Here is a 27102-nt window from a genome sequence, read left to right on the forward strand (position 1 = left end):
CTACTTACAATGGAGGTGCACAAGGGCACTCCCGGCACCATAACCATTACAGCATGATACAGTGGTTATGGTGCTTGGACTGCTCCGTTAATATTTATTTTAAAATATTTTTCATAGAAGATATTAGTTAACTGGTCTGTGTATAGAAAGCATCATGTTTAATCTCTTTAACCCCTTAAGGACCAAACCTCTGGAATAAAATGGAATCAAGACGTGTCAGACATGTCATGTGTCCTTAAGGGGTTAAATGTGTTCTTTCAGCATACATTGCAATACTGTCTTGCGTGTTTAAGAAAATAAGGATTTACCAATAGTTGATCTCAATTATTAGATTTTTTCACTTTACTTGTAATCTGTGGTGTGTTAAATTTACATTCAGCTCCCTGATACTCCACTGGTGACCCCCTACAGATATATGGCACTGAGGCTTCATTTCAAAGTGCTAAACTTCATTACAATCCATTGGCAGTCTGAACAGTATCCTGCATCTGCTTGTCGGCTGCGTATTAACACAATGCAATTTGCATTTACTGGAAGAAATGAAAAGAAAGAACAAAACAGGAACAGCGGTTGACTTGTAAAAAATATAAAATAAAAATAATCAAAATGCTAATTTCCACAAAATTCCTGCTAGTGGACGAGTAAGTTTTTAGTTTTTTTCTCACTGAGAAATAAGTATGATCTCTTTTACATTCTACTTAGTAATAAGCGCCTGGTGTTTGTCTGCTAGAAGGTTCTGATAATCCAACGAAGATGCTGTGCATACAAGATTTATTTTTCACTTTATTATCACTTGTATGCTAAAGTAATATTTCAAATTCAGAAACTATCTGCACCCTACCTAACTTCAGAAGATTTGATACAATCTCGTATTCTGATTGTCCATTCTGTTGCTTGGGTTTATGGTTATGCATGGACGATTTTTTGTATTTTCAAATTAAATTGCTAAACTTAAAAAAATAACTTTAGTTGGAGAAACGATTACTTTTTAAAATGTGCCCAGAATGTTGCACATGTTTTGTTCAATCTGATTGGAGCCTGTAGAAAGTGTTTATAACTTGCAAAAAAGAAGATGCAAGCCATCAGCATTGACACATTGACTGGCTGTAGGGATGCTCTCATGATATCAAAAACACTCAAAGGTCAATCGTCAAGGAGTGCTCCAGGAGACAAATTGCCTTACGGAGGACATGTTGATAATAATTTTTAATTAATAGTTTAATATATTATTAGTTTGATTATCTAAAACATAAAAAAAAAAACACTTACTAAAACCAACTTCCTAAAGATATGAGTCTGTCGCAAATGCTGAAAGTAACACAAGACTTGGAACATGATTTTCCTTTGTAAATAAAAATGATCAAAAGTTAAACCCTTGTGAATTCTACAAAGATAGAAAGATTGACAAAGAGAGAGAAATGACAGGGGAAAGATTCTAAACACTGAGTATAAGACACAAAGATAATTTCTTATTACCTGTGACAACTATCCCAAGTCTTTAAAATCTCTGATCTTTCTTTTATTTTTCTGTGACCATGGTATTCCTGAAGATGGTGGGCAAAGAAGCCACGGAATGGGCCTGGTCTATCCTCAACGACACTATGGTGACATCATGAAGAGCATTGTGGAAGAAGAAAGTCCTTATGCACTTTGCACATCAGTCAGGTTGTCTTGCATTTCTCCAGAGTGTATATCTTAAGTATCATGAGTACTCTGAAGTATTTTCCTGTAGATATTACTCTGTCATCATTCACTGACTGTAGTATTAAAAGGTATAGCAGTGAGTACCATGATTGACACTGAGAGCTCTCCAAAGGTCTCCGTTTAGGCAGCACTAGCTACAATGGCAATGGACAACAACCAATACACAATAAGTTTCTACCTGAGACTTACAAGGGTTAGATGAAGATTAATTATTTGAGAATTTTACAGAGTTTATTTTACCTCTACGTTGGTTTACTACACTGATTAGAATCTATTTCATGTTTTGATATCTTTATTTAACTCTTCTACATGATTTATAATTTAAGTGACAGAGGAATACTAAGGTTACAACTGAGCCGTTTATGCTCTCTCAGTAAAGGGAGTTTTTAAGGACATCCAAAATATGTTTGAATAGAAAGAAAACATTTTGAGTTATTCAAAGGACCGTGTGTTAAATTACTCAACTTATCTCAAACTGTGTAACAAAAATCACCGCACAGACTTGTACCCGCACTGTTAAAGTACATCACGTGCTTACAGCTACATGTCGATCTTTTCATTGGCAGATGTGACACAGCCAACAATCTGACTAGTTTTAAATTGCCATAAATGATGCCAGTGACAATAAAGTAAATATAGAATCACTTTGCAAAGCTGTTAAAAGGCCAACAACTAGATATATGGCATTGGAGGGCAGGCTGAAACCAAACAAACTAAATAGTGTTGGTTCTCATTCAAGTTAATTTAAACCAAGGACACTGAAGCACAATGGACAGAATCCAGCCTCAGTATTTGAACAATAATACAGTAAAGTGTTTTGAATTTTGGTTGGTTTTGTGTCAGTATTTTCTACACAATCGCAATTCAAAAATATCACAAACATTTTCTTTCAATTAAAACAACCTACGTTTGAAATTATTATCAACTTAAAACCTAGCTTAACTTCTTTCTTCATCCAAAGATACATTAGAAGTTTAATTCACCATTAAAGACACCATTTTGAAATTGATACTCTACGACAGCAAGGTGAACAGTCAACAAAATGGCCCCAACTCTAAAATTACGGGAACTGCTGATGACATTTTATCTGCTTATGCACAAATACTTGTGGTTAATAGTTTTAAAATAGTTTCTGTGAATTTAAGTGTTTGACACCTTGTCTTTGAAGGGTTATGATTACGTAATGGTGAAGTTGCTATCACATTTACATCATTAATGTCGCATTGGTAGCTGTAAATGTGTTAACAATTATCTAATAATAGTTTGTAGCGACTAGTATGGTGGTTAAGTGGATCAACGAAAAGCGGTGGGATTGTTGGAATCATTTGACATTGCATGGAGATATGTAAATGCCGCTCAATACACCCTAGGAATCATCCACTGACTTGAAGTGTGTTTACTTAAAGAAGAAGGGCTTCAATTAGTATATCATTAGTATATCATTATCTATTTTTTTTTCCACAGGCTGCTTTAACCCCCTAAGGACACATGACGGGAATATTCCGTCATGATTCCCTTTTATTCCAGGAGTTATATCCTTAAGGGGTTAAAAACTGAACCAGCGATGCTGTCATTGCCTATATAAAAAAAAGTTATTCTTAAACAGTTTCAATAACAATGATGCATTATATTTGAAATATCATTCAAAGCAGTTGACCTCATCTCCTATATATCTAACTGCAAAATCACAGTAAATGTGTTGGAGGACTCAATATTTGCTCTCACTTACTGCATACCAGACCCTGGTTTTCTCAAAAAGCTTCAAAAAGCATAAAATAATAATAATAAGGAACAGATGTTTCACTAAAAAGACATTCTTGGCATTCACTACGACGATCAAGTAATATCTATTCTTGTAGAAAAGAGATATATAAAATCCAAAGGAATACATCATAATATTTAACGTATTTCATCCTGGCCTACAATGAGAGCACACTGTTTACACTTTTTTACTTAGAGCAATATATTGTTGTTCTGAGCATGAACCTACAGAAAAACAAATACAGGAATAGCAGATACACAGAAAATCAAGGACAATCGAATTACATTGCAATGAGAAATATGATAAAAATAATAACTCATTAAAAAAAAAAACAATGTAGTATAATGAAGAAAGAATTTATCGGGTTGCCTGCCCTAGGGCTAATCGTCTGTGTTGCTCATTTAAAAACAATGCTTCATTTCAACATACTTTTCTATCCACATTTTCTTTACATGATACAATGTATAATTTTATAGATTTCTGGATGATGTATTTCCAATAATAATATTACCCAGCACTAATCCGGGACTTGTTCACACAGATCAATGTGCTAAATGTATCTCTCCTAATGATCACTGCTCTCCCATTGTTTTGGTTAGCCCAAGAGTGCAATTTCACTATTATGTGTTGCGTTCTCTGGTAGGGGTGGGCAAAAAATTTGGTTTGGTTCGGAAATTTGGGTAAGTAAAAAAAATTGTCTGCTTCGGCAATTTGGACCAATGGCATTCGGTTCGGTTTGGCACTTCCAAAATTCAGGACTTCGGCAATTCAGAACTTTGGCAATTCGCCACTTCGGCAATTCGGAACTTTGGTCGTTCAGACCCTAACCCTAACCCCTAACTCTAAACCCTAACTCCTAAACCCTAACCTTCTTCGGAACTTTGGCAATTTGGGACTTTAGCAATTCGGTTCGGAGATTCGGCAATTTGAACTTCAGACAATCATAAGCATCAGAATTTCCGAATTGCACGACATTCATCCGAATCTACATTCGGAACAAAACTAATTGCACATGTCTATTCTCAGGTTTTTATATAATTTAATTGACCTGTGTGACTGTCAGAGTTATTTACTAAAGCGAGAATTCAAGGTGAATTTAAAGTGAATTTCAAATTTAAGGCCAGAGGAGCTGAATGGAGCTGAATAGTTGGCTTAGAGAATTTTTCCATTTTGGCTACTGTGTCCTCAAATTTAAAATTCCCTTTGAATTATCCTTGTTACAATTACCTGATTACAGAAGTTCTATTTTTCATTAAGAGTCACCTGAAAGCACCACTAAGACTAGTATTATGCATTTTTTACATCCTTTCCTGTATTTTCCTTTGATTTCATACATCTATTCCACAAATTAGGGTAATACATTTCTGACCTTGATATTTGTAATTTAATTCATTGGGGATGAGAAAATTGAACAAGACTTTGTACATGAATGTCTTTAAATGATGCTACATACATTATTCGATCTAGTTCCATAGATCATACATTATATGTACCGGTGTTTAAATATAAGCTTGTTTCTTACTGTCATCATGCAGTAATACATAGACATCACTAACATGAAGTGTCCATGATTAATAATGTATGAGAAGAACATAAATCTTGCTTTGGCTAATCCAACATTCCAGCTAAAGAAACAACTACAGCCTTTATGAATGACTTTCATTATTTTGGTAATCTGGGGTATTTGTGATTGTCCAATGACCAGAACAACAAAAATTAAAGTGACAGTCTAAGAACTAGAACCATAATTGCTCATTGTACTGTTTATGGTATTAAAAACATGAGAAAATGGGATGTTTGGTGTCAAAAATTTTTAGAGTAATTTGAGGGAAAAAAGTGGATATTTTCCCCAGTGCCTACAGCGCAGTCCCTCTGCTATGGCTCCATTAATTTGGAAGTGGATTTGTTGTCCAAATTAGATGGCCATAATGGCTGATACTGGGGTGTAACTAGGCTCTAAAATTACTTTGGATCACTGCCTCAGCCATGCCAGTGAGACTAACTGGAACATGAACTACTCTGTGCCTCCACAATTCTACGAACCTGCACTGATTTGTTTAATTTCTCCACGCCAACATTGCTGTATATATGGATTCAACAGTGTTCCTTTAAGGAAATGAAAGGGTGATTGTAGCATACTATAATTGGGCAGGACAGATATACTCCTGCAGAGATTTAATTAATCACAGATCTGGGGCTTCAGCCTCCAAAGCCCACCTAACAACACCAATGAGCGGAGAACTGGTTTGACATGACCTGTTACTGTGAATTTGTTTCACCCTGAAGCTTAACATTTTCCGGAAGCTCTTTAAATCATGGCTTACATTTATTTTCCAACGTACTGAAGTCAGCAGTAAAGATATTAAGCTCACAGAATCCTTATTTATCAAAATATGCATATATTAGCTTTAGATTGCACACCTGTGGCTAGGCCTCTCCAAACATGGTGGGGAGATTTATAAATGTGTTACTAACAGTTAATTGGTTCAATGTTCTAAAGGTAGGATCATTGTTCACACTAATGGAATGTTCCTGTTAGTTTCACGTTGTTTCCATGGGGATTGGTATACTATTAGAATTATTTAGAACTGGCCCTTTTTTTGCTAATAATTATTTTTATTTTTTTTAAAAACACGCTTTATAACTAACGCTGCACAATTTTTGGGTCCTACATCATTAAATCCTAATAATAATTGTAACAACAATACCAGAATAATATTGGAGGTGCGTTTTATTTCTCTCTGTAAGTTGGAAGGGTTAATAAAAAAGAAAAAACTTTTAATAAATGTATATTTAATGTACACACAGCTCCCCAGGGTTATACATTGCTTTCACATTTACTTTATAAATGGTGTTAGTGGTTTTTACCCTGCCAGTGAAATGCATTCAAGATGTATTAATTATCCATGACTACAACATTAAACACAGGTTTAGAAGCTGGAAACTTCAATTGGATGCAGTGAATAGATTGTTTATATTTGTTTGTCCACTAAAACTTTAATTTATGTTCTTTCGCATTTATCAAAAGTGCAATCTGCTTAATCATTTAACTGTTGATTGATGGTTATTAAAATCAAACAAACAAGTGAAACATAAAGAATAAAAAATAATGAAGCAATAATTAGTCAATTAAAAAATGTCATGTGAGATCTAACACTTCTCAAAAAAATATAAAATGTAAAGTCTGAATTTCCAGTTCAGCGAGGTGCTATAGAGAAATTTAGTCCCAGGTATAAACACCTCTCAAAGCTATTCTGGTGGGGATACTGACACAATCTGGACCATTGGTGTGCCATGTGGACTGGGTTGGGAACCACTAGCATAGAACTGAGGGATAATTTTACTTTATAAGGTTAGGTATATCATCTAAATTTGTGTTGTAACCCTATGGACAATGTCCAGGGACCAGCTTGGCAGACACATTTCTAAAGTAAAGCTCCTTGATAAAGTCAGTGCCCGGTGGAATAATTGAAATATCAGTGCTTTGCTAGACCGCAGAAGGTTTCTACATTGCCCATATTGACCTGAAGGCTTTGGTGACAGTTGCCGCTCCTCCAAGTGTTGCTACTGTATCCAGTTTGGTCTGTGGTGTTTTGCGGTTGGGTTAGCGATAATGACCTGGTGTGTTCCTTGCTACTGTTTACAGGGTGATACAATGCTATTTCAAGGTATTCTGGGTTATTCACTATAGTGAGAATTCAAAATTAGTTTAAAATTTAGGACCAAAATAGCTGAATTGGAAATATTCTCTAAGTCAGCTGGTCTTCTGGTTTGGCTATTGTGCTTTAAATTGGAAATTCGCTATGAATTCACTTTAGAGAAAAACCACCAACTAACACATACAGTGTGCCAACATAGGCCTCAATATAATGCTTTTCAAATGATTACATTCTGTTAGAAGAGCATTCAAATGCTTTATCTACAGAAGTGACAATCAAAGGCTAATGGGAATTGTTGCGGATTAATCATTTGAAAAGTTTTTTTCTAACAGATTGCGATCATTTGAAAAATGTATAACTGGCTACCCTATATAGTCAATGTATACTGAGGGCCCTATTTGGAATATCTTGCTCCTAGTAAATGGCTCATAAAACTCAGAATGTTCACAAACAGGATGTTACCTGTCCTGGTTTCATTTAACTCCAGATAGCCCTTTGACCAGATGTGGAATTCCACGTTTAAAAACTCTGGCCTTCAGTTAAATTTTTTCTTTTTTTTCCCAGCATACCTCTACTCTCCCTTCCTTCCTTTATAAATCCAATCACTTGTTCGATATACCCAATTAATAATTTAAGTTTCCAACAAATACCAGTCTGTAAAGATCTGTAAAAAATAAAAAATTGCATGCATTACAATATAGCCATTTGGGGAAATATGAAGCTAAGAAATACAAAATATTAGCCTAACGGTATAGTTTTTACTTTATCCACTCAAACTTCCTAGCACACACTTCAGCAGCCACTTGTTCTTAAGAAGCATTAACAAGTCATGCTTCTCACATTATTAGCATCAGCAAGACAAGCTGGGCGCTGTAAATAAAATGTTTGTTTTCTCGGCATGTCCATCCTGCCTCACCACGTCGATTGTTTTTGTCCATCTGTTATTTTGTTTTTGTTAAGCAGCTTTGTTCGATCACGTGGCTCGCATTAGCTGAGAGTAGATTGAAAGGCGGCTTTGGACTGGAAGCTGTAAATAAAAAAGAATTCTGCAGAAAAGTTTTCCATTTCAACTCTCTATGAAACATTGAGTCGCTGCCCAGAGATGGGTTTGGGAAGGTTTATTTTATAATAAAATTGTTAGGCATTGTTACCAACTGCAGGGAGTTGGCCGGGAGAAGATATCCCTTGCTGAGGAACCTTACATATTTTTCTGGATATTCAGCCAAGACATGAAAGTGCACTTTGCAAGGAATTAAAGCACAGCAGCAAACACATTTTAATGATTCCTACTGTTTGAACATTTGAAAACTCAATTAAATTAGAAATTCACTTAAACTTTTTGTAGCTGGCTTTCTGGCTTTATCTTAAAAAACAGGTGGCGTCTTCTCCAAGGAGGATGTTTTCACAGCGGCAAACATACTTAGACCTCAACAGTGTTGTACTAACATAAAATATTATTTTGTTTTATTTTATTTTAATAATCCAGATGTCTGCCAATGTCCCTTACAACAGACAGTAAACGACTAACGCTATGGAAATGGAATCTGATGAATGCGAAAGGCTTGGGAAAGGAGTCCATCTGCTTTCTGGGGAGATAAAGAACCCAGAATCCATGACTTAAACTGATATTTTATAGTGATGTCGCGAACATAAAATTTTCGGTTCGCGAACGGGCGATCGGGCGAACGGGCAAACGGGCGAACGAGCATTATAGTTTTTTATTTGGCCTTTTTTGGGGCTGAAAAAAGAAGATTTTAGAAGAAAGAAAACATCGAATGGTAAGTTTTTGTTTTTATTTTACAGGTACTTAGTTAAAGGTCCCCCCTCATTATTTTTAGGGTTGGGGGAGGTAAGGGGCTATTTTTTTTGGGGGGGGAAGGAGTGACTAGGGGTTTGGGGACCCCTAGTCACCTGGGGGGGACAGGACCTTAGGTCCCCCCCTTTTTAGTATTTAGGGCTTCCACCCGCCGCTCACGGGTGGGGCCAGGGGAAGGACATTAGGTCCCCCCTTTTTAGTATTTAGGGCCCCCACCCACCTGCTTTGGGGTGGGGGCCAGGGGGGAGGACATTGCCCCCCCTTATTAGTATTTAGGGCCCCCACCCGCTGCTCAGCGGTGGGGGCCAGGGGGAAGGACCTAAGGTTCCCCCCTTTTTAGTATTTAGGGCCCCCACCCGCCGCGCAGGGGTGGGGGCCAGGGAGGGAGGACAGTAGGTCCCCCCTCATTATTTTTATGGCCCCCACCCACTGCTCAGGGGTGGGGGCCGGGGGGAGGTCAGTAGGTCCCCCCATATCATTGAGTTAACTTTGACAACCCCCCCGCCCCTACCCCCGAGCAGCGGGTGGGGGGTTGTCAAAGTTTACTCAATGATATGGAATACGGGCGGACCGAACATCGCATATGTTCGCCCGCCGTGGCGAACGCGAACAAGCGATGTTCGCCAGGAACTATTCGCCAGCGAACTGTTCGGGACACATAATATTTTACTTGCTTATTAGACGAGATCACAAACGGTATTGAAATACATTGCTTGTATATAAATGTGATCGCATAAACACAAAAAAACTCTGAGACATATTTATTGCGCTGCTATGGCAACAACAGAACTTGAACCTATCAATGCCCTCTCCTTGTATCATATGTACAGAATTAAGTCCAAACTGACAATAAAATAAATGTCAGATTTAGATAAATAGCTTCTAGACAGTCACATAAGAAGAAGCAGGGTTATGGGGGCAGTAACAGTAAACAGAGAATAAGAGCACGGACACAGCATCTACAGCCACTTTACAATTGACTAAAATAACTAAAACGTTTTGAATATAATTCTGATAGCATGCTGTAGTGCATTAGAAACACCAAATATTGAATCAATTCAGGATCCCTATAGCTTTCTAAGAGTAATGTATACATATTCTAAAAACCTCTGCACATTAGTGGATTATGGGAATTTCTATTTTACATTTTCAATTCAGTTCCTGTAGGGTTGAATCGGTGGGGGCAAGGCACCCAGACAGTTCATTGAGGCCATTTGCATATCAGACTGATCCCAACCAAATGAGCGAATGCAGGCCCGCTATCTCTGCACGAGAGATACAACAACCCCAGACGATTGTTAGGCATCATCAGTCAGGTATAATAGCCAATATCCTTCTAGGCACAGGCACCATGAGCAAGGGGTCTACATCTGGATTACCATTTCAACTTGGGGAGAGCAAAAAATAAAACAACAAGGTGCAAGAAAGTACTGAGAACGGACAACAAATAGCCTGCTCTTCGGTGGGTCCCCGCTCAGATCTTAAGCTGGTTATAGCTCAACCTTAGGAAATAAAGGTTACCAACAAGATATTTGGGGCATATTTATGCAGCAGTTAATTGTGACGATTTGAGATTTGCTAACAAAAAAGTATTCCAAAATCAACATCTCAGTTGAGTGGGAGATCATTTTTAGTTACTTTAAACTAAATTTGTCAACTCTCTAAAAGTACCTGTTTATAAATGGTTACCTCTGTATATTTTCTCTAAGTATCATCTTTGTATAGCTACACAGTTTTGCACAGAAAAAAAAATCCTCTCTTACCATCATTGAGTACAAGGTGAGAGAACTCAATGACTCATTTCATCTAATTCCATCTGTTGAAATATTGCAAATCAATGGCATTGAGTGACTGCATCAGCAGAGAACAGAGAGAATTTAATGTGCTACTTTCACCTCACGCAGGTTAGAACACATTTGGTAACGTCACAAATAATTATAGGATATTATTTTTCATCTGATAGAATTTCGTATTTTTTTTTTATTTTTTGCTTTTTTTTACACAATTGGTACAGAATATTTTCATAAGCTATGATGATATTAATCCACATAAAAGCCTCCCAATTATCTATAATAATGTTCTGCTGCAATATTGGACAATGTAACCACATTTAAAGCAAAGACATAGTCATCAAATGAAAACTTTAAAAAAGTCGATAGTTACGGAAACTTTTTTTTAACTGACTTTAATTAAAAAAATGTACTTAAGATAATCAAATGAAATAGACAGGGTATACATGCATTCCTAATTTTTAATATCTGTTGGCACACGAACAGTTGTTGAGATAAATTTGTGGTCGGGCCTAGAAACCATAAATAGTTACACCTAACTTACTGAGGAACGAAGGCGTATTGTGGGCTGTTTAATAAATAATATTATGGTCCGCGTTCCCTTAGGTTGATAATTGTCCAATGTAGATCAGAATATTAGAAACTTTTGGGTCCACTTGTACAGCAATGTATTTGCCAGACTGTGATTTAGTTGAATTTAGACAATTAGATTGCTTTCGCTATAACAACAAGAACTGGTATAAGGTATATGGTTTTATTAGGCTGGGGGAAAAAAATACGTATTTGCAATAAAGAAACAGTCCAAACACTAAAACTGGTAGACAGGCCTGGTGTCCCCTCATTGTAAGTAGTCATACCATTTTAGAACAGTTTAACTTCTTACCTGGTGTCCCTCCCTCCTCTACAGCTCTGTGAGAGCCAGAAGCTCCGGTTTAGAAGCTTAGCGATCCTGAGCTAAGTCCTGCACTGCAAGAGTGGCGCAATGGCTGTGTAACGGAAATATACTCCAACACGCAGGATTCAACTAAACAGAAGACAACACAGAGGGGAGATATGTCTACCGGACCTTAGAGTGGCCGGACTCGACGTATATAGGAGAAGTACAGAGTCAGGAGCGATCCGAGGTAAAGGGCACAAAGAGACAGCGTAAACTAGGACTAGCCGGGGTCTGGTACACAGTAAACAGCAAGCCGGCAAACAGAACAGATAAGGATAAAGAGATTACGTAGTCAGAAAACAAAGCTAAGGTCAAGTACGAAGGAACACAACTGAGTACAACAAGTGCTAAAGGGAACTGAAACAGAAACCACGATAGGGCAAGAACCTAAGGGAAAGAGGTGAGTATATATATCTTAACATCTATTTTGATTGGTCCCTGTCACATCCACGCCCCCAAAAGGTAAGTGTATGGGGAGTGTGGCATGACAGGGACCAATGGGTGGCCTTTGCCAATTTAGGCTCCCACTGTCCCTTTAAGAGCGCGCCCGAGACCCGCGGCGCGCTCTTAGAGTCAGGCGGGACATGTGACCGCTTCTCGCGGTCACTGCCCGCCTTCCTGTTGCAGTTGTCGGATGAGCCTTCCTGTTGCAGCCGTTGGATGAGCCGTCAGCTTGAACAGAGGACCCTGGCCGGCCCCTGGAAAGGGTAAGTACCACTACAGACCCCCCCCTGAGGACACGCCCTCCGGGCGGGGAGGGCCAGGCCTGGCAGGAAAACGAGAATGGAAGGAACACACAAGGCGAGGAGCGTGAACAGCATCAGTGGAAATCCAACTGTGCTCCTCAGGCCCATAGCCCTTCCAATGCACCAGGTATTGAAGTCTAAGGAAACGAGAGTCAAGAACAGCAGAAACTTCAAACTCCTCATGACCCTCCACAGAGACAGGAGGGGGAGGAGGAGTATGCCGGGTATAGCGGTTGCGTACGTAAGGCTTCAACAATGAAGTGTGAAATGCATTAGGAATACGCAGATTCTTAGGAAGACCCAAGGCATACGAAACAGGATTAACCTTATGCAAAACATGATAAGGACCAACAAAGCGGGGAGCCAATTTCATTGAAGGCACCGGAGGCGAATATTTCGCGTGGAAAGCAAAACCCTGTCCCTCACGACATAAGAAGGAGCCGCCCTGCGATGCTTGTCAGCCTGCATCTTCTGGCGGGCAGCGGAATCCACCAAAGAACGCGGAACCTGCTCCCAAGTGTTACGCAAACCAGCCAAATGCTCATCCAGAACTGGCATGCCCTGTGAGGAGAAAGCAGCCGGAAGAACAACGGGATGCTGGCCATAGACAACGTAAAAAGGACTTTTGCCAGAAGAATCATGAGTAGCGTTATTCTGAGCAAGCCCAAGGAAGAAGGTCAGCCCAATTGTTCTGATGATGGGATACGAAACAACAAAGGTACTGCTCCAGAGATTGATTGGCATGTTCAGCAGCTCCATTAGACTGGGGGTGGTAAATGGAAGAAAATGAGAGAGTAATACCCATTTCCGAACAAAAGGCTTTCCAGAACCTGGAAATAAATTGGCAACCCCTATCGGACACAATAGATACGGAAATGCCATGCAACCGAAACACTTCTCTAGCGAAGATAAGTGCCAGTTCCTTAGACGTGGGCAGCTTGCGAAGAGACACAAAGTGAGCCATCTTGGAAAACCGATCTACTATCATTAGGATAACTGTGTTACCATTCGAAGGGGGTAATTCAACAATAAAATCCATGGACAGGTTAGACCATGGTCTCTCGGGAACGGGTAACGGATGCAACAGCCCACAAGGAACTCTACGAGAAGATTTCATACAGGCACAAATAGTACAAGCACCTATATAGTCGGTGACATCCTTGCGCAAGGAATCCCACCAAAAATACAGAGAAACAGCTGACACCATTTTGGAAATACCAGGATGTCCAGCAGTCTTAGTGTCATGATACAACGACAGAATATCCCGTCTCTCGGGAACATCAACGAATAGTTTATCAGTAAGCCTCTCGCTAGGTGCCTGTCATGCCTCAACTACCGGTAATTCCTTGTCTCTTCCGGGTTGACGGAGTTTAGCCACACCCCTTCTCTGACGCGGTCTCCCCATGCTACATAATGCGACCGCGCCAGATACAAGACGCTGGATTATTGAACAGCGTTACCGCGATATCAACCCGGCTAAAAGTTTCTCTGCGACCTCTACTTGAGTACCGAACCGGACTGGAATTCTACTTACCCTCCTTCTCCTCTCCTCGACCACGGCTAGTATCTGGACTTTTCTCATCCTGTCTCAGAAACAACCCTCCCCGGAGGAGAACTCCGGGACTTGATTTTTCACCCTTTTGAAGCTAAGTCAATTATTATATCTGTGATAAGAGCTTACCTTCTTTCAAGTCCGCTAAGCAATTCTGCTACAGCCTGCTCTCAAGTCCGTTAAGCATTCAGGCTACAGCTGCTCCCAGGCCTGCTATCTCTAACTCCAAAACGAATCACTCCTGTTACAACTTCATTTCTAACTTTCTCCATTTCCTTAAAACTTGCAAACACCAATGTGCTAGATTGCATGTATATCGGAAGCTGCTTACTCCAATTAAAGCAACAGCGAAGTAATTAAAGATACAGTACCTGTATTTTCCAATATTGAATACACAGTTCCTATTTTATTTTCTAAGTATCCTAATCAACAATCTAAGTCCTAAGAAATCTGCAGTTGCACTCCATATCAATCTATGTAAACGTGACAGAATAATCCAGCCATTGTAATGGATCCAGCAGATTTCGATTCTAAATTTACTATGCTGAATCAAAGAGTCGATACACTTGCCCAAGGCATGCAAGACCTACAGGTTACAAATGAACGGATTCTTACTTATGTCAGAGACTTACAAACACATACTCCTCATACTATTATGCACTCAGCTAGCGACCCTGCTGTCTGTAATCCCGAAAAGTTTTCTGGAGATCGATCCAAATACAGGGAGTTTCTTAATTCCTGCAAGTTATTAATTGCTCTAAAACCTAGATCTTATCCCACTGAAAGATCTAAGGTTTGTTCAGTTATCTCCTTTCTAAGAGGTGAACCTATGGCCTGGGCCCATTCCTTCTTGGAAAATGACGATCTCATCTTAGACTCATTGGATGAATTTTTTGAAGCCATGTCTCTTCTTTATGAAGATCCCAACAAACAATCTACAGCTGATTTAACCATTAGAACCCTACAGCAAAAACATAGACCTGTCGAAGACTACATTGCTGAATTTAAAAGATGGGCAATATAAACTCAATGGAATGACATAACCCTGCGCAACCAGTTTCGAATTGGGTTATCTGAAGCAGTAAAGGATGAACTTTCTAGAACTGAACTCCCTACTACGTTAAACACGCTGATTCAACTATCAATCAGCATTGACAGAAGACTTAGAGAAAGAAAGTGTCAGGGTACCTGTGGTCTCTACCTCCGAAAGAGGTAGAGACTTAGCTGTTCCTCCATCCAGACGGTCTGATGGCTCCCTTCCCCGCGGTCTATCCGGTCATGCTAGGCCGGCCGCGAGGGAGTGACTGCCTTTTACAGCATCTAGGCAGGAAGTAGTCATCAGGACACTCCCCCGGAACAACCTGTCAGTCAATGGCTGCAGGACCAATCAGGACGCCTTGGGGGCGTGGTTACTGCTCTGAACAGGGTATTTAACAGAGCTTCTTTCATTAGCTCATTGCCCTGTCGTGGTTCTAGCTTGTTCTAGTCACTCAGTGCTTGTGTATTCTATTATCCCTTTTGGTTTTGACCCGGCTTGTTTACCTTACTCTGCTTATCTCTGTTACCCTTGATTTGGCTTGTCTCTCGCTTACCTGTCTTCTGTTACCCTCGACCTCGGCTTGTCTTTGACCATTCTATACTGTACTACTTACGTTAGTCCGGCCATTCTAAGGTCCGGTATACGTATCTGGCTACTGTTTGTACTCTGCGTGTTGGATCCCTGTCCCGATCCTGACATTACGACAGGGCCAATGGATCCTGCAAGTACAAACAGTCAGCTGGCTGCTCCTGATCCTAGGTTTGAAGCCATGGATCACAGAATGGATCAGATGGCGCTTGTGCTACAGGCTCTATTAGCTTGTGCCAATAACCCACCAGAGGAGATACGTAATACCCCTGTTTCTCCTGTCGGTTCAGGTCTAGAGGTAGCCACAGTGGGTGCTTCTTCTCACATTACCCCCCCAGTACGCTATGGTGGGGCTCCTGAGAAGTGTCGTGGTTTTTTAAACCAAATTAGTATCCACTTTGAATTGCAACCTCGCTCTTATCCTACAGATAGGGCAAAAGTAGGATTTATTATCACCCTACTCATTGAGAAAGCTCTGAGATGGGCCAACCCACTATGGGAGAACGATAATCCATTAGTTTATAACTATAACGCATTTGTAGCTGCTTTTCGAAGAACATTTGACCCTCCAGGTAGAAAGGTTAATGCAGCCAGATTACTGTTGCGCCTGAGACAGGAGAACCAAACACTGGTGGATTATGCACTAGAGTTCAGGTCTCTGGCGGCAGAAATGAAGTGGAATGAGCAGGCGTATATGGATGTATTTTTGAATGGCCTATCTGATGTAATCCTTGATGAGGTTGCTACCAGAGAACTCCCTGAGAATTTAGAGGATTTAATTTCGTTCATCTCTTGTATAGATGAACGTCTAAGAGAGAGACAGAACACTCGAGAGAGGAACCAGAGACCTTCTTTTAGGTTAGCTCCCGCTGTTCCAAGTCCTGACCCCACGATATCTTTGCTTACTGAACCTATGCAGATAGGGTATACCCGCCTCTCTGAGGAGGAAAGACAGCACAGGAGAAGAGAGGGCTTGTGTATGTATTGTGGAGCCAAGGGTCATTTACTCTCGAACTGTTCTAACCGCCCGGGAAACGCTCGCACCTAAGTCTCTCTAGAGGACAGGCCTTGGGTGTTTCTATTTTGTCCTCTACTCCTGATTATAAAGATCACAGGCTTCTGCTACCAGTTTCCTTAACTTGGGGGAAGGAAGTAGTAAGGGCTATGGCATTGATAGATTCCGGTGCTGCTGAGAATTTTATCGACCAAGCCTTTGCTAGTAAGAACAATTTCCCATCCCAGCTAAGGGAGACACCCTTGGCCGTTGAGGCCATAGATGGTAGACCACTACTAGACCCTGTTATCTTTCGTGAGACCATACCCATTAATTTAAATGTGGGTATCCTACACGTGGAGAATTTATCTCTTCTGCTCATTTCGTCTCCTTCCGTTCCCATAGTTCTGGGGTACCCATGGTTGAAAAAACATAACCCTATTATCGATTCGGAGTTAGGAGAGATACTCTCGTGGGGCCAGGGCTGCCAGGATCGGTGTTTGTGCAAGGTTTCTCCATTAGCTAATATTAACATACCGGAGAATCCTACTCAGTCCACAGAAAGACAAATACCAGACCTTTACCTAGACTTAAGGGCAGTGTTTGACAAGAAGAATGCCGATTCTTTGCCTCCACACAGGTCATTTGACTGTAAGATTAAGCTTCTACCCGGCACTATGCCTCCGAGGGGCCATGTATATCCTTTGTCTGTTCAGGAAAACTCGGTTCTAGAGGAGTATATTAGGGAGAATTTAGAGAAGGGATTCATCAGGAGGTCTTCTTCTCCGGCCGGGGCTGGGTTCTTTTTCATTAAGAAGAAGGATGGCACGCTGAGACCTTGTATCGATTACCGAGGCTTGAATAAAATAACTGTCAGAAATGCCTATCCTATCCCACTGATTACCGAGTTATTTGATCGTCTTAAGGGCTCCAAAATCTTCACCAAGTTAGATCTCAGAGGGGCTTACAATTTGGTGAGAATCCAGCAAGGTCACGAGTGGATGACGGCATTCAATACCCGGTATGGCCATTACGAATACACTGTTATGCCATTTGGACTATGCAATGCTCCTGCAGTATTTCAAGATTTGATTAATGAGGTACTTAGGGAGTTTCAGCATGATTGTGTTATTGTTTACCTGGACGACATACTAATACACTCTAAGGAGATTGAGACTCACCATAGACAGGTCAGAAAGGTATTACACAAGCTGCTGCAACATGGTCTATATTGCAAATTGGAGAAGTGCAGTTTTGATCAGTCTCAGGTAGACTTTCTTGGATACGTGATTTCTGGGGAGGGTTTTAAAATGGATCCTGTAAAACTTCAATCTATTTTAGACTGGCCCTTGCCCAAAGGACTCAAGGCTATCCAAAGGTTTATTGGTTTTTCCAACTACTATAGGCGCTTCATTAAAGGATACTCCTCTATCATTGCGCCTATTACCAATATGACCAAACAAGGGGCTGATACTAAGTTCTGGTCTAAGGAAGCTCTGGGTGCTTTCAAGACTCTCAAGGAACTTTTTGCCTCGGCTCCCATTCTAGTCCATCCTGATACGACTCTGCCTTTCTTGCTCGAGGTCGATGCCTCTGAGACAGCAGTTGGGGCTGTTCTGTCTCAAAGGTTAGGGGTGGATAAACCGTTACACCCTTGTGGTTTCTTCTCTAAGAAATTTTCTGGGCCTGAGAGCAGATATGACATCGGGGAAAGGGAACTGTTAGCAGTCATTAAAGCCTTAAAGGAGTGGAGACATTTGTTGGAGGGGACCCTACACCCTATTACGATTTTGACGGACCACAAAAACTTGTCCTATATTGGGGAGGCTAAGCGCTTATCCTCTAGACAAGCTCGTTGGTCCTTATTCCTGACTCACTTCAATTATGTACTGACTTACAGACCTGGTTCTAAAAACTCTAAAGCCGATGCATTATCTCGCCAATATGAACCTTCTACTGTACCTGAACCAGTTCTTTCTTCTATAGTTCCGAAATGCAATATCATTGCTAATACGAATCTCAGGATTCATTCTCCATTACTGGCCGAGATCATTAAGTTGCAACATCTAGCACCTAAACAGACTCCTGCGGGCCGTCATTTCGTTCCTCCTGCTCTTCAACTGGAACTTTTACAGTGTTTACATAATAGCAAGATGGCGGGACATCCTGGTATTCGCAAAACTTACGCGTTGATCTCTAAGGACTTCTGGTGGCCTGCTTTACGGAGGGACATTGAGGAGTTCATCGCTGCATGTGAAGTTTGTACTAAAACCAAACAACCCCATACGCTTCCATGTGGATTCCTGCAACCCTTGGAGGTTCCAGAAAAACCATGGTCCTGTTTGGCCATGGACTTTATTGTCGATCTACCTATCTCTAAAAGACAGACTGTTATCCTCACCGTGGTTGACAGGTTTACTAAGATGGCACACTTCATTCCCCTGCCTAAACTCCCGTCTTCTCCCGAATTGGCAGAGATATTCGCTAAGGAGATTTTTCGCCTACATGGGATACCCTCTCAAATTGTATCGGACAGAGGCTCCCAATTTGTTTCCCGCTTTTGGAGGTCCTTCTGCTCTCAACTTGGTATTAAATTAAACTTTTCTTCTGCCTATCATCCTCAGTCTAACGGAGCTGCTGAACGTACCAACCAGAAAATTGAACAATATTTACGATGCTTTGTTTCTGAACACCAGGATGATTGGGTCGGTTTGATTCCTTGGGCGGAGTTTGCACACAACAATCTCGTTTGCGATTCTACTCATTCAAGCCCCTTCTTCATGAATTATGGTTTTCATCCGTCTATTCTTCCTTCGGATTCCCCTTCCCAGGGGGTGCCGTCGGTTGATGTTCATGTTGCCAATTTGAGGAAGTTGTGGGATCAAACTCGACAAATCCTTGTGCACAACTCTATGTTGGTCAAGAAACACGCTGATAAACGTAGAAGGGCGGCTCCGGTCTTTGTTCCAGGTGATAGGGTATGGCTGAGCACGAGGAACATCCGTTTAAAAGTGCCCTCCATGAAGTTCGCTCCTCGTTATATTGGACCCTACAGGGTGCTGACCCGTATCAATCCAGTTGCGTATCGTTTAGCTCTTCCTAATACCTTACGCATCCCGAACTCGTTTCACGTTTCATTGCTGAAACCACTCATATGTAACAGATTTTCCTCCACAATAGCCCCTCCTCGCCCCGTTCAGGTGGAGGGTCAGGAGGAGTATGAGGTTAACTCTATTATTGATTCTCGAATCTCCCGGGGGAGAGTACAATATCTGGTTGATTGGAAGGGATATGGTCCTGAGGAGAGGAGTTGGGTACCTCAGGAGGATGTTCATGCTCCCCGTCTCCGCAGGGCGTATCACTCTCGCTTCCCATCTCGTCCCGGTTCATTCCGCCCGGTGGGCGTATCTGAGAGGGGGGGTACTGTCAGGGTACCTGTGGTCTCTACCTCCGAAAGAGGTAGAGACTTAGCTGTTCCTCCATCCAGACGGTCTGATGGCTCCCTTCCCCGCGGTCTATCCGGTCATGCTAGGCCAGCCGCGAGGGAGTGACTGCCTTTTACAGCATCTAGGCAGGAAGTAGTCATCAGGACACTCCCCCGGAACAACCTGTCAGTCAATGGCTGCAGGACCAATCAGGACGCCTTGGGGGCGTGGTTACTGCTCTGAACAGGGTATTTAACAGAGCTTCTTTCATTAGCTCATTGCCCTGTCGTGGTTCTAGCTTGTTCTAGTCACTCAGTGCTTGTGTATTCTATTATCCCTTTTGGTTTTGACCCGGCTTGTTTACCTTACTCTGCTTATCTCTGTTACCCTTGATTTGGCTTGTCTCTCGCTTACCTGTCTTCTGTTACCCTCGACCTCGGCTTGTCTTTGACCATTCTATACTGTACTACTTACGTTAGTCCGGCCATTCTAAGGTCCGGTATACGTATCTGGCTACTGTTTGTACTCTGCGTGTTGGATCCCTGTCCCGATCCTGACATTACGACAGGGCCAATGGATCCTGCAAGTACAAACAGTCAGCTGGCTGCTCCTGATCCTAGGTTTGAAGCCATGGATCACAGAATGGATCAGATGGCGCTTGTGCTACAGGCTCTATTAGCTTGTGCCAATAACCCACCAGAGGAGATACGTAATACCCCTGTTTCTCCTGTCGGTTCAGGTCTAGAGGTAGCCACAGTGGGTGCTTCTTCTCACATTACCCCCCCAGTACGCTATGGTGGGGCTCCTGAGAAGTGTCGTGGTTTTTTAAACCAAATTAGTATCCACTTTGAATTGCAACCTCGCTCTTATCCTACAGATAGGGCAAAAGTAGGATTTATTATCACCCTACTCATTGAGAAAGCTCTGAGATGGGCCAACCCACTATGGGAGAACGATAATCCATTAGTTTATAACTATAACGCATTTGTAGCTGCTTTTCGAAGAACATTTGACCCTCCAGGTAGAAAGGTTAATGCAGCCAGATTACTGTTGCGCCTGAGACAGGAGAACCAAACACTGGTGGATTATGCACTAGAGTTCAGGTCTCTGGCGGCAGAAATGAAGTGGAATGAGCAGGCGTATATGGATGTATTTTTGAATGGCCTATCTGATGTAATCCTTGATGAGGTTGCTACCAGAGAACTCCCTGAGAATTTAGAGGATTTAATTTCGTTCATCTCTTGTATAGATGAACGTCTAAGAGAGAGACAGAACACTCGAGAGAGGAACCAGAGACCTTCTTTTAGGTTAGCTCCCGCTGTTCCAAGTCCTGACCCCACGATATCTTTGCTTACTGAACCTATGCAGATAGGGTATACCCGCCTCTCTGAGGAGGAAAGACAGCACAGGAGAAGAGAGGGCTTGTGTATGTATTGTGGAGCCAAGGGTCATTTACTCTCGAACTGTTCTAACCGCCCGGGAAACGCTCGCACCTAAGTCTCTCTAGAGGACAGGCCTTGGGTGTTTCTATTTTGTCCTCTACTCCTGATTATAAAGATCACAGGCTTCTGCTACCAGTTTCCTTAACTTGGGGGAAGGAAGTAGTAAGGGCTATGGCATTGATAGATTCCGGTGCTGCTGAGAATTTTATCGACCAAGCCTTTGCTAGTAAGAACAATTTCCCATCCCAGCTAAGGGAGACACCCTTGGCCGTTGAGGCCATAGATGGTAGACCACTACTAGACCCTGTTATCTTTCGTGAGACCATACCCATTAATTTAAATGTGGGTATCCTACACGTGGAGAATTTATCTCTTCTGCTCATTTCGTCTCCTTCCGTTCCCATAGTTCTGGGGTACCCATGGTTGAAAAAACATAACCCTATTATCGATTCGGAGTTAGGAGAGATACTCTCGTGGGGCCAGGGCTGCCAGGATCGGTGTTTGTGCAAGGTTTCTCCATTAGCTAATATTAACATACCGGAGAATCCTACTCAGTCCACAGAAAGACAAATACCAGACCTTTACCTAGACTTAAGGGCAGTGTTTGACAAGAAGAATGCCGATTCTTTGCCTCCACACAGGTCATTTGACTGTAAGATTAAGCTTCTACCCGGCACTATGCCTCCGAGGGGCCATGTATATCCTTTGTCTGTTCAGGAAAACTCGGTTCTAGAGGAGTATATTAGGGAGAATTTAGAGAAGGGATTCATCAGGAGGTCTTCTTCTCCGGCCGGGGCTGGGTTCTTTTTCATTAAGAAGAAGGATGGCACGCTGAGACCTTGTATCGATTACCGAGGCTTGAATAAAATAACTGTCAGAAATGCCTATCCTATCCCACTGATTACCGAGTTATTTGATCGTCTTAAGGGCTCCAAAATCTTCACCAAGTTAGATCTCAGAGGGGCTTACAATTTGGTGAGAATCCAGCAAGGTCACGAGTGGATGACGGCATTCAATACCCGGTATGGCCATTACGAATACACTGTTATGCCATTTGGACTATGCAATGCTCCTGCAGTATTTCAAGATTTGATTAATGAGGTACTTAGGGAGTTTCAGCATGATTGTGTTATTGTTTACCTGGACGACATACTAATACACTCTAAGGAGATTGAGACTCACCATAGACAGGTCAGAAAGGTATTACACAAGCTGCTGCAACATGGTCTATATTGCAAATTGGAGAAGTGCAGTTTTGATCAGTCTCAGGTAGACTTTCTTGGATACGTGATTTCTGGGGAGGGTTTTAAAATGGATCCTGTAAAACTTCAATCTATTTTAGACTGGCCCTTGCCCAAAGGACTCAAGGCTATCCAAAGGTTTATTGGTTTTTCCAACTACTATAGGCGCTTCATTAAAGGATACTCCTCTATCATTGCGCCTATTACCAATATGACCAAACAAGGGGCTGATACTAAGTTCTGGTCTAAGGAAGCTCTGGGTGCTTTCAAGACTCTCAAGGAACTTTTTGCCTCGGCTCCCATTCTAGTCCATCCTGATACGACTCTGCCTTTCTTGCTCGAGGTCGATGCCTCTGAGACAGCAGTTGGGGCTGTTCTGTCTCAAAGGTTAGGGGTGGATAAACCGTTACACCCTTGTGGTTTCTTCTCTAAGAAATTTTCTGGGCCTGAGAGCAGATATGACATCGGGGAAAGGGAACTGTTAGCAGTCATTAAAGCCTTAAAGGAGTGGAGACATTTGTTGGAGGGGACCCTACACCCTATTACGATTTTGACGGACCACAAAAACTTGTCCTATATTGGGGAGGCTAAGCGCTTATCCTCTAGACAAGCTCGTTGGTCCTTATTCCTGACTCACTTCAATTATGTACTGACTTACAGACCTGGTTCTAAAAACTCTAAAGCCGATGCATTATCTCGCCAATATGAACCTTCTACTGTACCTGAACCAGTTCTTTCTTCTATAGTTCCGAAATGCAATATCATTGCTAATACGAATCTCAGGATTCATTCTCCATTACTGGCCGAGATCATTAAGTTGCAACATCTAGCACCTAAACAGACTCCTGCGGGCCGTCATTTCGTTCCTCCTGCTCTTCAACTGGAACTTTTACAGTGTTTACATAATAGCAAGATGGCGGGACATCCTGGTATTCGCAAAACTTACGCGTTGATCTCTAAGGACTTCTGGTGGCCTGCTTTACGGAGGGACATTGAGGAGTTCATCGCTGCATGTGAAGTTTGTACTAAAACCAAACAACCCCATACGCTTCCATGTGGATTCCTGCAACCCTTGGAGGTTCCAGAAAAACCATGGTCCTGTTTGGCCATGGACTTTATTGTCGATCTACCTATCTCTAAAAGACAGACTGTTATCCTCACCGTGGTTGACAGGTTTACTAAGATGGCACACTTCATTCCCCTGCCTAAACTCCCGTCTTCTCCCGAATTGGCAGAGATATTCGCTAAGGAGATTTTTCGCCTACATGGGATACCCTCTCAAATTGTATCGGACAGAGGCTCCCAATTTGTTTCCCGCTTTTGGAGGTCCTTCTGCTCTCAACTTGGTATTAAATTAAACTTTTCTTCTGCCTATCATCCTCAGTCTAACGGAGCTGCTGAACGTACCAACCAGAAAATTGAACAATATTTACGATGCTTTGTTTCTGAACACCAGGATGATTGGGTCGGTTTGATTCCTTGGGCGGAGTTTGCACACAACAATCTCGTTTGCGATTCTACTCATTCAAGCCCCTTCTTCATGAATTATGGTTTTCATCCGTCTATTCTTCCTTCGGATTCCCCTTCCCAGGGGGTGCCGTCGGTTGATGTTCATGTTGCCAATTTGAGGAAGTTGTGGGATCAAACTCGACAAATCCTTGTGCACAACTCTATGTTGGTCAAGAAACACGCTGATAAACGTAGAAGGGCGGCTCCGGTCTTTGTTCCAGGTGATAGGGTATGGCTGAGCACGAGGAACATCCGTTTAAAAGTGCCCTCCATGAAGTTCGCTCCTCGTTATATTGGACCCTACAGGGTGCTGACCCGTATCAATCCAGTTGCGTATCGTTTAGCTCTTCCTAATACCTTACGCATCCCGAACTCGTTTCACGTTTCATTGCTGAAACCACTCATATGTAACAGATTTTCCTCCACAATAGCCCCTCCTCGCCCCGTTCAGGTGGAGGGTCAGGAGGAGTATGAGGTTAACTCTATTATTGATTCTCGAATCTCCCGGGGGAGAGTACAATATCTGGTTGATTGGAAGGGATATGGTCCTGAGGAGAGGAGTTGGGTACCTCAGGAGGATGTTCATGCTCCCCGTCTCCGCAGGGCGTATCACTCTCGCTTCCCATCTCGTCCCGGTTCATTCCGCCCGGTGGGCGTATCTGAGAGGGGGGGTACTGTCAGGGTACCTGTGGTCTCTACCTCCGAAAGAGGTAGAGACTTAGCTGTTCCTCCATCCAGACGGTCTGATGGCTCCCTTCCCCGCGGTCTATCCGGTCATGCTAGGCCAGCCGCGAGGGAGTGACTGCCTTTTACAGCATCTAGGCAGGAAGTAGTCATCAGGACACTCCCCCGGAACAACCTGTCAGTCAATGGCTGCAGGACCAATCAGGACGCCTTGGGGGCGTGGTTACTGCTCTGAACAGGGTATTTAACAGAGCTTCTTTCATTAGCTCATTGCCCTGTCGTGGTTCTAGCTTGTTCTAGTCACTCAGTGCTTGTGTATTCTATTATCCCTTTTGGTTTTGACCCGGCTTGTTTACCTTACTCTGCTTATCTCTGTTACCCTTGATTTGGCTTGTCTCTCGCTTACCTGTCTTCTGTTACCCTCGACCTCGGCTTGTCTTTGACCATTCTATACTGTACTACTTACGTTAGTCCGGCCATTCTAAGGTCCGGTATACGTATCTGGCTACTGTTTGTACTCTGCGTGTTGGATCCCTGTCCCGATCCTGACAGAAAGGCAGAAAAAGCTCTCTCGAGTTCATTATGGAAAAAAACATTTAGTCCTTCAAAAACAACTGAAAAACCATCATTACAAAATGAACCTATGGAAATAGGGGCAATAAGAGGCCCTCTCACTCTAGAAGAAAAATACAGAAGACGTCTACTAAACCTCTGCATGTATTGTGCCTCACAAGATCACTTGATCCCAGATTGCCCCTTATTGAAACGGCCAAAAGGCGGTAAGCATGCTCATACCACTTCTATACTAAGTGCACTTCCCTCTAAATCAACCACTCAATTCTCCTCTATTTTTCTCATATTACAGTGGAACAAAGAAAGAATTATGACTGAAGCCATCATTGATTCTGGTGCAAACGGGGTGTTCATCGATTCATCCTTTGTAACCAAAAATAAAATTCCTTGTGTTCGCAAAAGCACATATCATCGGGCCCTATAATAAATGAAACTATTCCTGTAAGAATAACCACCAATCATACTCATACTGAATATCTTATATTTGATGTCATCTCATCACCTCTTTATCCGGTTATACTGGGGATCAACTGGTTAAGGAACCACAACCCACAAATTACTTGGTCTCCCTTCTCTCTCACCTTTAACTCTGCCTATTGTAAGGAAACATGCTTACAACATATTCCAAATTTTCAGATTATTGAAGAACCAACTATACCTTCCTGTTATTCTGAGTTCTCAGACGTATTCAGTAAAAAGGAAGCTGAAACACTCCCACCTCATCGTCCCTACGACTGTCCCATAGACCTCATACCTGGTGCCCCCATACCTTTTGGGCACATCTATCCTCTCTCTGAATCTGAATTAAAAATCCTCAAGGAATACTTGGATTAAAACCTCCGTAAGGGGTTCATTAGACCCTCCAGCTCACATGCTGCCTCCAGTATGATTTTTGTGAGAAATAAAGACCAGACTATACGTCCCAGATTACAGAGCTTTAAACAAAATAACAGTTAAAAATCTTTACCCTCTTCCCCTGATAAATGAATTGATTGAACAGTTAAAAACTGCTACTATCTACACCAAGCTTGACCTCCGTGGGTCATACAACCTCATTAGAATCAAGGCTAACGATGAATGGAAAACTGCTTTCCGAACAAGATATGGCCTCTACGAGTATCTTGTGATGCCTTTCGGCCTCTGCAATGCCCCCGCAACCTTTCAACATTTTATAAATGACATCTTCAGGGATCTTCTAGACGTCTGTGTTATCATTTATTTAGATGACATTCTTATATATTCTAACACTCCTGAGGAACACAAAAAACACGTGAGATGGGTGTTATCCAGACTTAGAACTCATAAATGATACGCTAAACCAGAAAAATGTATTTTTAACGTCAATGAAATAACCTTTTTAGGTTACGTTATTACCCCTCATTCTATAAGCATGGATAGTTCTAAAATCAATTGTATCCTTAACTGTCCCATTCCTTCTAATGTAAAAGAATTACAACGTTTTCTGGGGTTTGCCAACTTCTACAGAAAATTTATTAAAAATTACTCCGATGTAGCTCATTCACTTAATTTACTTAACAGCAAAAAACATCCTTTCAATTGGAATGAAAAGGCTCAAAAGGCCTTTGATGAATTAAAAAGAAGAATTACAACTGCTCCTATTCTTCAACTTCCAAACCCCAC

At 41.8% G+C, this 27102-nt stretch overlaps 1 protein-coding gene across 1 annotated transcript in view; it reads left to right on the forward strand.

Moving 5' to 3' along the window:
- Window positions 1-8168: 8168 nt before the first annotated feature.
- Window positions 8169-27102, forward strand: part of PEX5 (peroxisomal biogenesis factor 5) — a 370163-nt gene continuing 351229 nt past the window's right edge. The window contains exon 1 of the mRNA XM_063434352.1: window positions 8169-8181. The gene's annotated coding sequence lies outside the window, so the exon portion shown is untranslated. The remainder of the gene's footprint in view (window positions 8182-27102) is intronic.

The sequence above is a fragment of the Pelobates fuscus genome, chromosome 10 (assembly GCF_036172605.1).
Source record: "Pelobates fuscus isolate aPelFus1 chromosome 10, aPelFus1.pri, whole genome shotgun sequence".
NCBI classification, from domain to species: Eukaryota; Metazoa; Chordata; class Amphibia; order Anura; family Pelobatidae; genus Pelobates; species Pelobates fuscus.